Raw genomic sequence first — 18091 nt, forward strand, 5'->3', positions numbered from 1 at the left:
TAGAACTTTGCGCTATAGAAATCTGCTAATATAAATAAATAAATACATAAGAAAGATGCTCTAAGGGGTTCTACAATTTTGTAGATTTCTTATTGCTTTAGGACATAAGAAAAGGTTACTTACCTTCGATTAAACAGCAAGGATGACAACCCTTCCTTATTCCGGAGTCTGGAACTCTCTCAATGGCTCTTTTTGCCAGCAAAGCTCACATCTGTTTTATTAGAATAGACAGTCACTTCTTCGACAACCACTCAGGTGTGTGAGGAAGGTGTGGCAGGGCAGAAAGAAAGGGCACTTTGTAACCATGCTAAAAAGATTAAAGGGCTCATCAGTCAGATTTGTTGGATTACCACCCTGTGAAAAAATGATGGACCCTGCTTCCCACTTGGTGGGTGTGCACCACTTGTGGCAAGCTAAAACTGCTTGGAGGCTGTTGCTGTAGGAGAGCAAGAACAGGGAGGACTAAGTCTGTGGTGAATTGTACGTTGCTTGCCAGATTCACGGCATTGGCCATGAAAGGACTGGGGTGATTGTTGAGGGGGGTGGGGAGACTGGCTTTACCTACACGCCAACCCCCACAGTAGTCTCGGAATGCTCTGAGCTAGTGAGGAAACTGGCAGGGACTGAAAGACCTGGAGAGGGTGCCATGGATCTACTTTACTCACAGCATTGTTAGGTAGCAGAACATTTTTTTCCCAAAACATCAATCCTCTTTGGCTCCTTATTGGGGTTTAACTTGATGGTGGATGCTTCAACCACTAGGCACTATGGAATAGGATTCTGTGTAAGAAAACAACAGTCACCAGAAGTGGGTCCATGGAGTCTGGCCACCTGTTATTCTCAGCCGTGCAAGAACTGGGGTTCAATCAAGTGCCCATTAAAGTGCCGGTAAGGGTTTCATTAAATGGAAGCAAGGGGGGCGTGGCTAGGCACGCAACGTGAATGGCCGCCATGGGGTAGAGCTCCGCTCCGAGCTCCCCTTCCCGGTGTAATTATCCGGAAAATACGAACTTTGGCCAGCCGAAAGCCGACGGCGCGGCAGTGGGGCATCACCCTCCGGCACCCTGCCGACTTTGGCAGCGATCGGCACATCCACGCCGCACCGTGAACTCCGCGGCGCCAGGGCCTCCCACGTCGCATCCAGCATCGGCGGGAGCCCAGGACAGGCCGGGGCTCCACCAGACGCACCAGGCCCGAATAAGCGGCCCACTTGCAGAGCCTGCGCACAACGTAAAGGGAGGTGAGCGGCACCCAGGACCCGGCCCGACCTGGCTGGGAATCCCAACTACAACACGCCACCCGCCGAGACACAAGGCCCCCGGGCGACGACACGTGGCGGCCGGCGCCGACCGGAAGAACACGGACCTGGGGCGGAGGGAACCGGAGCAGATCCGCCGATCGCGGAAAATCACCGATACCAGCCAAAAGAGCCTGAACATTCGCCCCAGCCCCAGAAGACCAGACATATAGGCGCTGCCTGCCGTGGGAGGTGAACAGAGTCGAATTAAGCGGCAGAACCGGTCGGCCCTGAGGGCGCCATTACTGGGCAGACCCGGAGGCCTACGCCAGAAGCCAGGGCACCCACTTCCCGGCAGAGAGCGGTAAGGGCGCACAGACGACTGCATCCCGGGACGCATAGCGACCTCGTAGCCCACGGCACCACGCGGGCGGCGTGGAAACCCGCGCAACCCACAACCACACCAGCAACACTCCTGGAGGCCACACACCGGCCTACTACCGCATGCCCCCAAAAACTCGGCAGCTCAGGTGACACAAGACAACACTAAGCGTCGTCACGCCGGCTCGGTCACGAACTCCTGCCAACTCACAGGCCACAGTGACCACGTGACCGCCATACACGCCGAATATTCCTCCTGGCACAGGCCGCACAGCTGAGGCGGAGGCGAAGCACAGCGACAGATGTCTAACGGGCCCAGAACCCGAACCGGGACCGGCGGCTCCAACTCAAAGGGCAAGATGGACAAGTCCGGGAAAGGCTCCGACCCCGACCAAACAACGACGAAGCTGGACACCATGCTGGTGGCCATGGAGAGATTGGAGGAATCCATACAATTGACTCGCACATCCCTGGCCACGAAAATTGATAGCGTGGTCATAGACCTGACGCACCTGAGGGCGGACCATAAATAATTATCGGAGCGCACCACGACTCTGGAGAGCGACGTACAGGTACTTAAACCTCAAACCGACCAGTCGCACAAGCAGATCCAGGACTTACTAAACAGGGTGGAATTCCTTGAAGACAGGGCCGAAGATGCGGAAGGTAGGGCACGAAGAAACAACGTGCGATTGGTCGGGGTCCCGGAGAAATGGGAGGGGAGGACCCCAGAGGAAAGCATGGAACGGTGGCTGAAAGACATACTACCGGAGGGGTCACTATCCCCTCACTTCGTAATAGAACGAGCTCATAGAGTTCCCACCAAGCCCCTGGCGACGGGTTCCAACCCAAGACACATGCTGCTCCGCATATTGAATTATCGTGACAGAGACTCCATTCTGCGAGAAACTCCACGAGGTCCGGATTGAAAACGCGACCGTGATGTTCTTCCCGGACTACACGGTACAAGTACAGCGGCAATGGCATTCCTTCCTAGAGGTGAAAAAACGCCTAAGGCAACTAGGACTGCAATACTCCCTGCTGTTCCCTGCGAAATTGAGAGCAGTGGCGGGGGAGCGCACTCACTTCTTCACAGAACCAACGGACATGGAAGCATGGCTAGACAGCGGTGTGGACACGGACCCCAGAACAACCACGGGCCCCGCACCCCGGAGGCAATTCGGAGGCAACAGAAGGAAACGCAGACCCCGCCAACGGACACGGACCGACGCACATGGTGCGACGAAGACTCACCCCCTGGCGGATGCCGCGAGGCAGGAGAAACAAGACGCCCTCCGCCTGGTCATGGAGCTTAGCAGATCCCCTGCACAGAGCGAAGCAGCGAGTGGCAGCATGCAGGAACTCCCCAGCGACGACGAAGCCATTTATGGTCTACCGGACTCCCAAGCGTCAGGGAACCGACCCGACGACACTCCACAAACGGCGGACTATATAGGCTAACTGCGCCAGGAAACCAGCACTCCTTAGAGACATTACCAAGGAAGGCCACGCCGGACCGGACCTGATGACACGCACGGGCGGGAACGCAGCATTGCGACAGCGGAAAGTGCACGCAACAATGACCAACACCCTTGCACCTCACAGTCGGAAGAGTGGCCAACCCACACTGAACACCCCCCCTGGTGGACAAGAGACCAAGAGAGACACTGGAAACCCACGCCCAGCCGATGCATAGATCCAGAGACACTTCGCCTGGCTACAGATGGCTCGAGACACGTAAAGTATGGTATTTCCTACATGTACTAATGGGGTCCCCTGCTTGCATGGGCGGCATAGACTGGCACGCCACCCCCGGGATAGAGGCAAGCCCTCACACAACAATTCTATTGACTTGCAACTATTGACACTGTGCGCATAGCACATCCACCCCCTTAAACTTAGACTTTGTTGCTCTCCTAGAGAGTATGGACGGGAGCACGTTTCACATCCGACCTTTTGGTATTTCAAATGTTCATACTGTTCAATGGCTTCATGTTCCGTTAGCCATGTTCCTCCCCCCTCCCTCGCTCTTACTGAAGTGGTGTGCACTTATATGTATCTGCACGATTGTGGGTGACGCCTACCCGATAGCAAACATGGGGTGCCCGGGGAGGAGAAGAGGGATCTGGGTGGTGGGAATCGCTATAACCTGTAATGTCTACCGTTAAGATGTGTACGTGGAATGTGAGAGGTATACACACGCCAACACGCCGATATCAGATTTACTCATACCTCAAACGCCACCACATTCAAATCGCCCTTCTCCAAGAGACACACCTTAACACTACGGAAATACCCACACTGAGACGCAGATGGCGCGGGCAGTTGTATGCCACAGGTTTCTCATCCTATGCTAAAGGTACACTGGTGTGGGTCAGACCGGGCGTTCCCTGGACGACGCTAGACACACACATAGATCCCGAGGGGAGATACGTCGCGATTCACGGCAAGCTTGACGGTAACCCGCTGGTACTGGTCTCAGTGTACACACCCAATACTGGGCTAGCGGACTTCCTCGCACAGATGTCAAACACACTGGCCCCCTGGCATGGAGTCCCCTGGGTACTCGGCGGAGACTACAACAGCACGCTGAATCTCGCCCTGGACCGCTCACACCCTCCACCACCCAACTCACAGGCACAAAACACTGCAAATGCGCTTCAGGTATGGTCCACACAATGGGATTTACACGACGCATGGCGTAGCCACAACCCACACACTAGACACTACTCATATTATTCAGGGGCTCACGCCCTACATGTGCGCCTCGATAGGTATATGGTGTCCAGCGAGATCCTACCACACATCACTGACACTTGTTACATGGGCCGCACACACTCCGATCACAACCCGCATATACTGGACCTGACATGGGAGCAACCACGACCCCCGATACCCACATGGAGGCTACAGCCTGATCTACTGCTGGATGGCCCGTTTCGGAGCTCTATAAACACACAAGACAGCGCAATATTTCGAGGACAACGCAGGCACGGCATCGACACCACAAATAGAATGGGACGCGTTTAAAGTGGTCCTCAGAGGGCACTGTCTAGGCACCCAAGCCCACTCCCGGCGCCAGCTGGAAACTGACCTCCGACGCTTGGAGTCGACTTTGCTACAAGCGGAGCAGACAGCGGCCACTGACGACAACACTAACTTACTGGAAGCACGGGCGGAACACCTTAGACTGATTGATCAGTTGAAACACATCAACTACACAGGCCACTCAGCCCGCACACATCACACTGGGGATAAACCTGGCAAATTATTGGCCTGGCTGATACAACGTGAAGAGCGCACGTCGCCCGTGACAGCGATTCGCCCGGCCAATGGCCCAGTAGTATATACCCAGGCGAAAATACACGAGGCCTTTATAGCGCACTACAGTGCGCTGTATGAGTCCCGGCTGCTGACCGCACAATCATCCATCACGACATACTTGGACAAAATCACACTACCTGTCCTAACAGAGGACCAGCGTGACGACCTGGGAGCCCCGTTGGTGGCAGATGAGCTGCGAGAGGCCATCTTCGCTCTCTCAAATGGTTAAGCCCCCGGCCCAGATGGGTTACCGGCGGAGTATTACAAAGCCTGCTCCGATATCCTGATCCCGGAACTACTCAGGGTGTATTCAGCGGCGCTGGAAGACTCAGCTCTGCCCAAGTCAATGAATGAGGCGACGCTGGTGTCTCTCCTTAAACCAGGCCGGGATGGCATGCTCCTTGGATCATATAGGCCACTGGCGCTGCTGAACACAGACTATAAGATCTTGGCGTCAACCCTGGCCAGACGCCTGGCAGCCCTAGTGCCTGCCTTGGTGCACACTGACCAGAACGGCTTTGTGCCCGCTAGGTGCACCTCCCACAATATACGGAGGCTGTTCCGCGTACAGACCTACGCAGTGCAGGAATGGCCGCGTTCGGGTTGCCTGGTTCTAGACCTTGAGAAGGCATTTGATTCGGTCGAATGGCCTTACTTGCTATCAGTGTTGCGCAAATTCGAATTAGGAGACAACTATATTGAACTGGTCAGACTGCTATACGACCACCCAGAAGTACGAGTCCGCACCGGCAAATTGATGTCTAACTCCATCAGAGTCCGACGCGGCACCAGACAGGGCTGCCCACTATCCCCACTACTATTCTCACTGGCAATAGAACCCCTTGCCGAGGTATTGCGCGCCAGAGGCACACACTGGGGCATCCCAATGGAGGACGGCGTTCACATAGTGTCGCTGTATGCGGACGACTTACTCTTGTATATCAAAGACCTCACCCGCATACCGCCGGAGCTGTCAGAAGTCTTCAGATCCTTCGAGTCCATGTCAGGCCTTAAAGTTAACTGGGCCAAATCGGGGGCGTATGCATTCGCTCCGGACACTCCTGACCCTGAGATCGCGATCCACGGCGAGCGGCTACCATGGCACCACGTTCAAGTATCTAGGCATATACATATACAGAACACCCCCGGACATCCTAGATGGCAACCTGACACGCGCCATAACGTCCATAAGATCCCAGATCTCCTTTTGGAAGACACTCCCACTCAATGTGCCGAGTAGAGTGACATTGACGAAAATGATCGTCTTGCCCAGACTCCTATATTATTTTGCTAACATCCCAACATATGTCCAGGTCCGCACTTTCAAAGAGCTGGAAACCATGGTCAGAGACCTGATATGGAATACTGGAAGACCCAGAGTGGCCCTGCGGAAACTTTACACCCCGGTCGGCGACGGAGGTCTTGCAGTGCCGAATCTAGAACTCTATTATCTGGCAGCACAATTACAGTGGGTAACAGCCTGGCTCGCGGGTAGGAACCTAGAGGATACAGCCACGGCCACAGATATGCTGTCTCACGCACAAATACATTCCCTCTTCCACCCCCTGGCGCCCACGAGGAAAACATCACAACTACATGCAGCCGTAGCTGTCACATGCTACACCAGGAGCTTAAAACTAACTAAACACACTAAACCATATGCCCCCGCGTTACCACTCCTGGGCACCCCCAAAACCTCATCTGTTGTCACGGAAGCAGCACTGGAACACTGGACACGCACAGGAGTGGACACCATGGCAGACCTATATGCTGATGGCGCCCTGATACCTTTCGTGACACTGGCCAGCGACACTGGTCTTCCAGCGGGGCAGTTTTTACAGCATGCCTCCATAGTCATGGCATACACGCAACGATGGGGGAGCATCGCAGAGGAACCACCCACACATCAACTGATACAGCACCTACACGTCATGGGGAACGGTACACATGTGGTACACTGGCTGACCCAAGCACTGTTGTCACACACGCAACATACCTTACAGCCACTGCGAGACAAATGGGCGGCTGACAGGGGGAAGGACTGGACAGATGGAGAATGGACGATGATATTATCGGGCCCCAAGAACATCCCACGAAATGCGAGTTTTAAGCTGATCCAGTTCTACATACTGCATCGTGCGTATCTCTCGCCAGACAAAATTAATCTGTACTTCCCGGGCGCCACAGCTGGCTGCCCGAGATGTGCACTGGAGGGCGCGGACTTACTACATATGCTATGGCGATGCCCACAAATTCAGACATATTGGCAGACAGTGCTGCCGACATTGGAGCGCTGTACCGCCATGCAGGTACCACACACATGGGAAGCATGTATACTGGGCATATACAAGCGGACCAAGCATAATAAAGTCCCCTCTTGTTTCTGGGACCTTGACCTCCTCAATGCCAAACGGCTGATCAGGAAACACTGGAAACGACCCACCCCACCCCTAACGGAGCACTGGCGCACCTCCCTGGACAATTGGGCGAAAGCAGAAAGCATCACCCTACACAATGAGGAAACCGCGGGATTGCGGAAGTTCCCAATCGCAACATTGTGGGACGAGATGCTGGGCTCCTTACATAAGGAATGCCAAGAGGTGCTGACCGAGACAGAGAACATGGACCGCGACCCTGACGCCCCCGACAGGGACACACGTAGCCAACCACAGGACACTACTGATGCACCTACCGACGAAGCCCCACCGTGACCGCCACGGTGATGCCCCACCTAACACCCCGAGCACGCAACACACCTCCTGCCACCGGCCCTCTGCCCTCCCCGACACCAAGAGATAACCCGCAGTCATCACCCAAAGGCAACCATGAACCCGCAATGCACTGGCAGATCCTTGATCCGGACCACACACCACGTCCTCACGTTCGATGACCACACCCCCATCTTACGTCTCCTTTTAGGTTTTGTTTCTATCCCTTGTTCTTCACTTTTTGATGTCATCTTGATTACTGCACTGACACGGCAGGAACATTTGTATTGCATCATTGTTAAGCTGTATACAACACTGTACTACTGCAAATTGTGATACGTCCCGCAACTACGACAGACATCCTTGAGATGTGGACAAATGCATGATGTAACAATTACGTTGTCTTTCATCCTGTGAATTCAATAAATGCTACATTTAAAAAAAAAATTTAAATGGAAGCAAGGGCTAAAATAAGGACCTCAAATGTTGCAAACTCTCCGTAAGGACATATGTTTTGTAAAGACTGACATCATCATAATTGGGGGAGGTGGAATAATTTCCTCACCCCCAACTTTGTTTTCTCTGGGTGGTGGCAGGCTCCGGTCAGAGTCAGAGCCGAAAAGACAATGGAGACTCTGAAGGGCACCTCTGCAGTATTGTAAGCATAGGATCAGACGCAGGTTGTACGAGGACAATGCACGCAATAAAGACATTGAAGTTGGTAACGGACTCTCCTCCAGCGTCTGTACCTGCATTTATGAATGAGGGACTCATGTGGGTTTCTGAACCGAGGTAGAAGTGCACCGGAGTCGGTGCTGAATCCGTGACAGGTCCAAGGGGTGGCGTAGAGAACAGATCTGACTGAGGGCCCCTGTGGATCCTTGAGGCCCTACTACGCATCAGACGAAGCATGAAAGTCATTTGGGAGTAGTCCGGGTTGCAGCTGTGAACTCTAGCTTGATCCCTGCTACTAATGGCATTTCCTTTGCGACCCCTGGCCTCATAGGGGGAAAACTCTTGTCTCTTCTGTGGCCAGGGGTTGCAAAGGAAGTGCCAGGAGTAGCAGGAAGTACGCTAGAGGTCACCGCTGCAAACCCAGACTACTTCCAAATGATGTACATGAGAGAGAGCCAGAAAAATGATGAAGATACGCAGCATGGCCTCTGTGAATGCTTTGACCTCCTGCGTTGTTGCAGATGGTCTGAGAACTCGGGACACATCTGGATCAAATTAGAGATACGCTCCTCAATCGGCGATTAGGTGAAATATTGTTTCACACCTTTACATCCTCACAACTCCTCTTTTGATTGAGAGTTGCAGGATGGAGTGGAGTCCTGTTTCCGATAGGATTTCGACTAACTGGAGGACTTCGACCATGAAGAAGACTTCTTGCAGGAGCAGGCTGAGGGGTGGTCCTGCACCCTCAACAAAGACTGTGACACCTTCTTGTTTTCTGCGATATACAACTTTGTGGTTCCAGATCGCCTTTGGGTGCATGAGGGCATATTCGTACTCATAAAACTTGGAGTAGTGCCCCTGCCTTAAACATCAAATGCACACCTCATGCAGGGTTCATGACAGGTATATACTTTCAGCAGTCAGTCACTGCATGGTTTTTAGCCTGCAGTCTTAGGAGAAGAAATTGAGATCAACCTAAAACAGGAGCACCAGTGACATGAAGAAAGGTCTTGAGGGTCCTGGTGGAGATGGTTAGGTATTAGTGAAGGGAGATCACAACTGGTCACAACCAGAATAGATGAGAAGTCTGAAAGCTACCTTGTCCTGCTGCAGCTGGTTGAACTAGAAAGATCTTGTTCTACCACTCTCGTTTCTCTCTGGGATGCATTTCTTCCACGTTCCTAAGCATACCATAAAGTATCTCAAGACAAATGTTACCACTAGAAGACTCAGATTACATATTAAACCTTTTAGGACTCCCAAATAAGAAGAACTTTTATCGAAGAGAGACTGTTTGCTCAAAGCAAGCTCTTAGGAGGGGCTAACACCTCAAGCAGAAATAGGTTAAAGGGGCACCTCTGTTAGAAAAAAATGATTTTCCTCCAAAGAGATTACATGCATTAGAGGAGAGAGAGAGGACAAACTTATTCTCAGGCTCCAACATCTCCTCTATCATTTGTAGCTGCAAAAATACAAGATAAGTGGTGCCTAAGAATACTGGATACAATTTAGGGATCTTAGATAACCACAGAAAGCTCTCTAAGTGGTAGCTGTGGTGAGCAGCCTCCAGGCTTAGTCCAGAAGGAGTGTTAAGCAACTTGTTCTACCAGAGCTAATCATATAGTGTAGATTAAACCAAAAGAAAACACACAGTGTAGTTATCAAAATAAGTATATTTATTATACACACTCACTAACACATTGGTATATCTCCTACCTGGAGATATCAACACAACATTCACAATACTTCAATTGCAAACAGGTAAGCACACATACACAGTTGTCTCCAGGGGCAGACCAAACCATGTACTAAAGAAGTGTAATGCGAAATGCGGCAGAAGTTGGGACTTGGACCAGAACACTCAGAAGAGCTGGGAACACAAGGAACCACCCAAGGTAAGTACCCAGGAACCCCATGGAGGCTGTGCGCAGCCACATATTCAATGAAAATCAATGGGAAAGTAGCGGTTGCATTTTTCAAGAAGGATCCTTCCAAGTGGATACTGAAGAAACCCAGTGGAAGACAAAAGTTTGGAGATTCACCCCACCTGTGGATACCCCAGGAATCAGGATACCTACACCAGGGAAGCCGGGTGCATAGGGGCGAATTATAGTCGGAAACCACTAAAGAGCACAATGGAGTACTTTAGAAAGGAGGCCATTGGCCAAGATGCTGAAAGAGTCTGGTGGAATCCAAAGATGGATTCTTGAAGAGAAGTGCCTGCAAGCGGATAGGACAGTCTATTGCACTCGGAGGTGACCAAGAGGCACGGAATAGCAATGACCACCAACGATGTAGGAGTGAGGACCAAGCGAAGCTGTGGAACACCAGGAGCCGTTCACGAGCTATCCCAAGTCGGAAGTTGAGAACCAAGGTGTCGTGTCTGGCGGGAGCACCAAGAAACCTTAGCAGCAGCAACAGAAGCTGGATTAAAAAAAGGAGCAAAGTTGGGACCAACAAGGTGATAGGGACTCACCAATTGCAGGAGAGTCAGAACAGGCCCAGAGCAAGCAGGGGAGCTCAATGAAGCTAAAAAAGACCCTCAAGAGTACCCACAGGCCGAAGGCACAGGAGTCGCAAGAGGACCTTGAGCAGCTCACCAATTATGCAGACCCACGGAGCAGAGGATGCGATGAGGACAAAGATCTTGGCAGGAAAAGATGATGGAGGCTGGAGCTTCTTGTAGCCGGAAGATCTCTGGAGTACAGATCTAACAAGCCTTGGCACCGGCAAGTTGAGGCAGTGCACAGGGGTTTGGTTTCAGCGGTTCCAACAAGGGATACTGGCTTCAAACTTGCTGAGAGACAAGGTCAGACTTCAAGGGAGTTGCAGAACCACCAACTGTGTTGCTGAGCCTTTCGAAGTCTGTGGGATGTCAGGAGCAGCAGACAGGTGAACTTTGCTGCTGTGCCTGCTGCTGCAGGGAAGTGACTCGTTCACTCCAAGAGAGATCCCTTTGGGTGTCTTTGATGGCCACAGGCCAGGAGAAGAGCCTGGGAAAAAGCAGAGGGGATGGACATGGCATGCAGAACAGCGAGACCAGAAGCAGCATAAGTCTTCCTTGGTGCAGTCTCAGTTCCAGGCAAAGTCCAGGTGCCCAGATGGTTGAAGCTGAAGTGGTTTCGGGTTTGAATCTTGTCCCACAATGAATCGGAAGGGCCACCCACAGGTAAGCCCTTAAGAACGCAAGCGAAAGGGTTGGAACGATTTAAGGGTCCCTACCAGAGGAGAGGTTGGACAGAGGGGAGGACACTCCCATGTCCTTTGTCCAGTTTCGCGCCAGGGTGGGTGCCAAGTGCTCCTTGAACTGGCTCAAACTGGAGTGTGAAAGGAGGGCACCGAATGTGCTCTTTTAAGCAGTCTGGTGGTGCCGGCAAGCTCCCCCACCGCAGTCCAATACACTAAGTCCTGTCTGGTTGGTGGTCACACCTCCCTATGACAGAAAACATTTTGTACTATCTTCCACTGCTCGAGTGCAGCTACGCAGCAGGAGGGCGGAATCGTGTTCTGGGGTTGGCAGCATCTCTAGCTTGCTGGCAGACCCCTGGAAGGCTTTTACTGGGAGTACTAGGGGCTTTCCGGAGATGACCCCCCCCCCCCAGTGCATGGATTCATACCTCCAACACCAGTAACTGTGTTGGGGGTATGATTCCAACATGTTTGAAACCAAAAATGCCCAGATTCGGCACAGCCGTAATGACGCATGAACACTGTATGTATAAAAATGGCTGACCGCACTTACAAAGCCTGGAGAATCTACTCCCGGGTATGTAAGGGGTGCCCTGATGATGCAAGGCACCCTCACACGTATAACCTAGCACAGTGCCTTCAGGATTGAAAGGACTGCCTTAGGGGTGACTTATAGGTTTTAAGCTTACTGACCTCAAAAACCTATATCTGTCATAAGTGATGCTAGCACCAACTCACACAGGCTGCAATGACAGGCCTGTTGTCACACTTTGAGTGGTGTCTCATGGCTGGTTTAATACATGCTGCAGTCCATGGGAGACCTCTGGTGTACCTATGCCCTGGGTACCTTAGAACCATATACTAGGGAATACATGTATACACCAGTAGCCAATTGGAAGGTACCAAAGTACTTACCACTATCAAATTTAGGGAGAAAGATCCCAGGCAGACTTGTCATACAACAGAACAAAACTAGCATAAAGTGGGGGTAACCATGAAAGCAGATCCTGCTTTTCTACAGGCCTGTACCTAAGTGGCATAAATTGCCTTATTTCTTAGTACCTAGTATATCGTACCCGGGGTACCCGGGACTTGCAAGTTAGGCATCCCCAAAGGTCTGCAGCACTAGTTGCTCCACCCGGAGTCAGACAAGGTAAAACGTGACTCCTAGCCTGCTACTGCAGGGAGATAGAGCAGTTTAAAACTGCTCATTCTACTTTGTCATTTTAAGCAATGGCAAAGACCAATCAATCTCCCTTTTTAATTAGCGTAAGTAACCACTACAGCAGGCCTATCGAGTCCCAAGGCAGGGTTGAGCATTTGAAAAAGTAGAGCATGTGTTTAATAGGTTCTGACAGTATAAACCTGCCACTGTCAATTTGTTTTTGGTGAGACTGGTAGACCCATTTGGGAGTACAGTTATACCCTGGGAATACCACACACCACGCAGTTTGATGATGGAGTGCTGCCACCTGGCCCTAACAGAGAGTTTCTTTGTCGTTGAGGACCTACTCTTCCTACAAAAGCATGGGCAGCACGTTTGCTCCTAGTGTGGCGGGTTTGCACGTCCACCACCTGGAGCAAGAGAAAATTCTGTCATCTACCAATTTCTATAAAGACAACATTAGTGTCTGGAAGAGATACATAGATGACATCTTTGGCATCTGGAACAGGGATGAGAACTCTGCGGTATCATTCATCTCATGGCTCAATGGCCAAAATAAATATCTAAAATTAACCTACATGATCTCCAAAACCACAATGGTCTTTCTTAATTTGAATATTATTGCCAATGGAGCAGGCTTAAAGACATAGACACATTTCAACACCACAGCGAAGAATTGTCTCTTGAGCTTTGGCAGCCCTCACCCGAGACATTTGAGAGAGAACTTACCATTTGGACATTTCCTACTCCTCCGTAGGAACTGCTCCGATGTTAAGGATTTCAAACTACAGGCAACAGATTTCAGTGCCAAGGTGAGAGTACGTAATTATCCAGATAGGCTAATATCAAGTGCTAGGACTAGAGCAAGGAACAACGACAGGCAAGCCCTTCTTGAACACACTAGTAGAGGACCGGACAAAACACGCCCAATATGTATCACAACATATAACAGTTTCTCTAATACCATCTGCAAGATAATAAGCAAACATTGGCACATTCTAAGTGGAGGCACAGTGATGCTACAAAAACCAATGTTCTCAAACAAAAGGAACCGTAATTTAAAGGACATGTTGGTACACACACGTCCACAAAAACCTCATGTTAACATCCCCAACCAAGGTTTCCTGGCACCCAACAGCGGCCACCATCCAAGTTTGTGTGCCACCTTACAAGCACCAGTAAAAAGATCACCTTCAACGATTGCACTGCCTGGGAACAACGTAGGTTCACGAACTGTGAGTCAAAGAACGTCATATATCTGATCACATCCCCATGCAATCTCCACTACGTAGGGATGACATCTAGGGAAAAAAAAGAACTCGTATGTGCGAACATCGCAGCAATGCCAGATGTCAAAGAGCAACAACTAAAATTACCTCATTTCCTAGATCATAAACACACCCTCAGGGACTTAAGAAGGACTGTGATAGTACTGAAAACAAACAAGGCTGACCTCCATGAAAAAGAGCAGGGATGGGTCTACAGATTCAAGTCTCATGTGAAAGGATTTAACAAAATATTTCATAGGGCCAATTAGTCTGAAATATAAAACCTACAAAATTAAAACTCAGGTATGATCTGCACTTAAAAGCACCAGCAGGTGTACCGAGCATGACCATACACCGGTAACACTTGCACCGGATAGTTCTTTCTAACTCGCATAAGCCCACTGCGAGGTCACCCTGTATATATATTTTTAACCATTACTCGCAGAGACTTACACAGCGTACCTTTTTCTTTTCAATTGGGCTTAACAATACAGTTTTTCCTCCGTGATCTACATCTAAACGGATCACAAAAAATTTCAGAGACACCACAGCATCCCTGTAGCCAGCCTTTAAAAAAACTCTAAAAATGAGCAAACTACAAGTATTTTCTACGCACTAGATGTATCCTGTGTATTTACATCCAATTGGGCACAGTGGTCTACATTTAGACTGATCAATCAAAGGTTAGCAATACCACTTGTATACCTGTAGCCAGGCTTGATATGGCCTAAACATATAAAAGCCTTATGTGCTAGGGTGTCTCTGTGGATATAACTCTGAACTCATTAGAGTAAACATCCTGTGTTTCCCCATAGTCGGACTTCTACAACAACCCGAATGGCCAATAATACAGAGATAGTCAGCGTCATGACACAACCCTCACAGCAGAGTAAAGTGGTACATTCACACTCCGCTTACACAGCTCCTACATGCTTATGATAAGCAATTCCACGAAATGAGTAAACATTACGGCTGAATAGTGTCCGTTTCACATTTCTCAATAAAGTTTTTGAGTTCCCTTCCAACTCATGCCTATCTACCGGCTATTAGACTCCGTTCCCGCTAGCCAACACTGAGGAAGGTTAATAATTTTGACGATTATTCAGGAACCCGGAAGTATCCGGACTGAGTGCACAGTTACGCTGACGACACCCAGCTCTTGTTTACTTATAACAAGAACGAGGTGTTCGATGGGATCCGTATCAGAGGCTGCTTAGAGGCAGTCTTTGATTGGTTCAAAAGACACGGCTTGAAATGCAACTCCGATAAATCGAAGCTGCTTTTTTTCGGATGTGTCTCTGAACCAAACTGGAAAAGTTGGTGGCCACAAGATCTGTTTCCTCCTGCCAATGCTAGTACCAAGGCTAAAAACCTGGGTATCATTGTTGACAATGAGTTAACCTTTGGGCCTCAAATTGCTTGTCTTTCGGGGAAATGCTTTGGAATCCTGCGGATGCTCAGGAAATTTCTCCCCTTGATTTCGGTGAACCATCGAAGGGTCATAGTCCAAGCACTTGTCGGGTCGCGTTTGGACTATGCAAATGCCCTCTATCTGGGACTCCCAAAATATCTGATAAGGAGACTGCAGGTAGTCCAATATTCAGCCGCTAGGGCTATTTATGGACTCCCCAGACGAGCTAGTGCCTCTAACTTGTTGAAGGAACTGCACTGGCTCCCTATAGCCAAGAGGGTTCTCTTCAAAAGCCTGACGCTAACCTATAAGGCTCTTCATGACTCAGGCCCTAGGTATATTAGAAAGCGCCTTGCTTTTTACAAGCCGAGCAGAGCTCTGCGATCTGCCTCCTTGTCTAAAATGGTCGTTCCATCCATCAAGCGAACCAGACAAGGAGGGCGTTCCTTCCACCACCTGGCTCCGCGCCCTTGGAATGAACTTCCTATTGTTCTTAGACAGGCCCCCAGTCTGTTGTCTTTTAGAAAGGCATTAAAAACCTGGCTTTTTACTAGTTAATTTTGCTGTTCCTTTTTTGCAGTTATGTTTCCTTTCCATTAAAGGACTTCTTCGCCAAAGCGCCGGGACACTCCGACTGGAGTAGCCGTTGCGCTATAGAAGAGCCCAATTAACATAACATAACAGTTACTACGATGCGCGTTCCAGCTTTTTTCCAAACCAATGGGAGGCACATTGAATTGCTCACATGTATCAAAATGGCTTTCTCCGCAGCTCCAGTAACATCGGAGCCACGGAGGAGTACGATCAGGTCTACAGAGAGGGAATAGCCTTGACGAAGTAAGTAGGGGCGTCCTGCCCATCCCAGGACACACGCTTTTGAGTCTAACTGCCGTATTGATCTTTACCCCCCTTTTTAGGTCGAGGACCGAAGGCTGCGCTTGCGCAGTCTCCGGGAGGAGATTTAATGTTTTGGAGTATCGGGGCTTGAACCCGCCTCTCTCCTCCATTGGCTGGCTTCCTAAACAGAGGCCAGTCATTTGAGGAGAGGGTCGTCACTCCTTTAAAGCCCCGTCTCTTTCGGATTCGGGGCGTGTTTTTTTGCGTTCTTTCGACTGTGACATCATCCGCCACTCAGTGTATAGAGAAAAATAGAAGGTACCCTGCCACTTATTTATAGAGGTCCCAGCTAGAGGATCCTACTTTGATAAAGAAAGGGGGTGGTTAACCCAGCGTCTGAGGCTGCACAGGACAAAATTAGGTCATTCCAAACAGATTCAACAACACGTTGTCCCAGGAATACGGCAACCCTCTCCAAGTACATCAGGACCCGTATTAATACCATCTTCCTGGATAAAAAAAAACCCCCCCGCGTTAGACAACTAAATTAAGATCTACTGTTGTCTGCACCAGGACTAGAGAAATGGATAAATGAGAGTTGAATGTTCCCATCGTAGTTAGGAAAATCCCTGTGTGAATGAGTGTGGTAGTTTGTATGAAGTGTGGGCAGATCTTAATCCTGAAAAGAAATTTTGTTTTTGTGTTTTTTGAACAATCAGTGAATATATAAAATTTTTACATGTAGGTCATTTGAATATATCTAAAAAGAGAAAAATAATAAAAAAATATGTATTTTTTCACAACATGTTGTTGAATCTGTTTGGAATGACCTAATTTTGTCCTGTGCAGCCTCAGACGCTGGGTTAACCACCCCCTTTCTTTATCAAAGTAGGATCCTCTAGCTGGGACCTCTATAAATAAGTGGCAGGGTACCTTCTATTTTTCTCTATACAGTGGTTTTCTCCCCCCTTGGCCTGCCTACATATCTTTAAGAAACCCTACGGGGAGCCCCCTTCTATTGTTGTTATCATCCGCCACTCAGAACGCCAAAAACACGCCCCCGAATCCAAAATTTTCGGAGCTTTGCGGCCGCCATTTCAGGCCGACCGCCGCCGCACTATGTCACAAAATATGCAGCTTTTGTGCAGGCAGTACTTGTGCTGTCACTGTTTGCACGCACTCCCTACATGCAGTTACAGTACATAAATCGCATTCTGCAAAAACAGTGGCTTAGAGAGGCGGGGTATTTCAATATAGTGCTCTGCTTCTTATCATCCGGTCAGTAAATAGTCATGTGGCATAGCAGAGATCTCTTTTACGTTTATTTCCTTACATCCGTTTTCAGCCACAGAAAGCCGAGCTACTCAGAACACAACATTCATAGTGCTGCACAGGTTTGAATGCCAGCGCCGTCAGCTCCGCAAAGATTATAAAACCTTGCAGAAAACAATTTAAAAGAATTGCAGTGCATTGTAATTAAAAGTCGACAGTACATTTCATTAATCACAAATCAGTGTCTGACTTTATATGACGAGTGCGGGTGTGCCACATCGCGGTTAGGAATTTTGCCACCGCAAACTCAATCGGGGGTGATAATTCCGTCTTTAAAATTCTGTATGCTGGAAGATGATGTCTGAAACCTAGGTTTTTTAAAAGTGGGATGAGCCAGTGCTTCCTAGATCTATGGTAAGCATTACAGAAGAACATGATATGCAAATCATTTTCCTGGGGATGTGTGCATACCGGGCACTGTTCTGTGGGCGAGGGCTGACCCCAGCATTTGGTAAATGCCCTAAGGGGGAGTGTGCCGTATCGCCACTGCAGAAACAATTTCCTGGTCAAAACGGGACTAATGCCATCAAGGACGTGCTCTAGGAAATATGAGTCTTTAAA

At 49.7% G+C, this 18091-nt stretch overlaps 1 protein-coding gene across 1 annotated transcript in view; it reads right to left on the reverse strand.

The window, feature by feature from the left end:
* Nucleotides 1-18091, reverse strand: part of ATG2A (autophagy related 2A) — a 2120972-nt gene that overhangs the window by 1313800 nt on the left and 789081 nt on the right. The gene's annotated exons all lie outside the window — the stretch shown is intronic.

Source organism: Lissotriton vulgaris, chromosome 9, assembly GCF_964263255.1.
Source record: "Lissotriton vulgaris chromosome 9, aLisVul1.2, whole genome shotgun sequence".
NCBI classification, from domain to species: Eukaryota; Metazoa; Chordata; class Amphibia; order Caudata; family Salamandridae; genus Lissotriton; species Lissotriton vulgaris.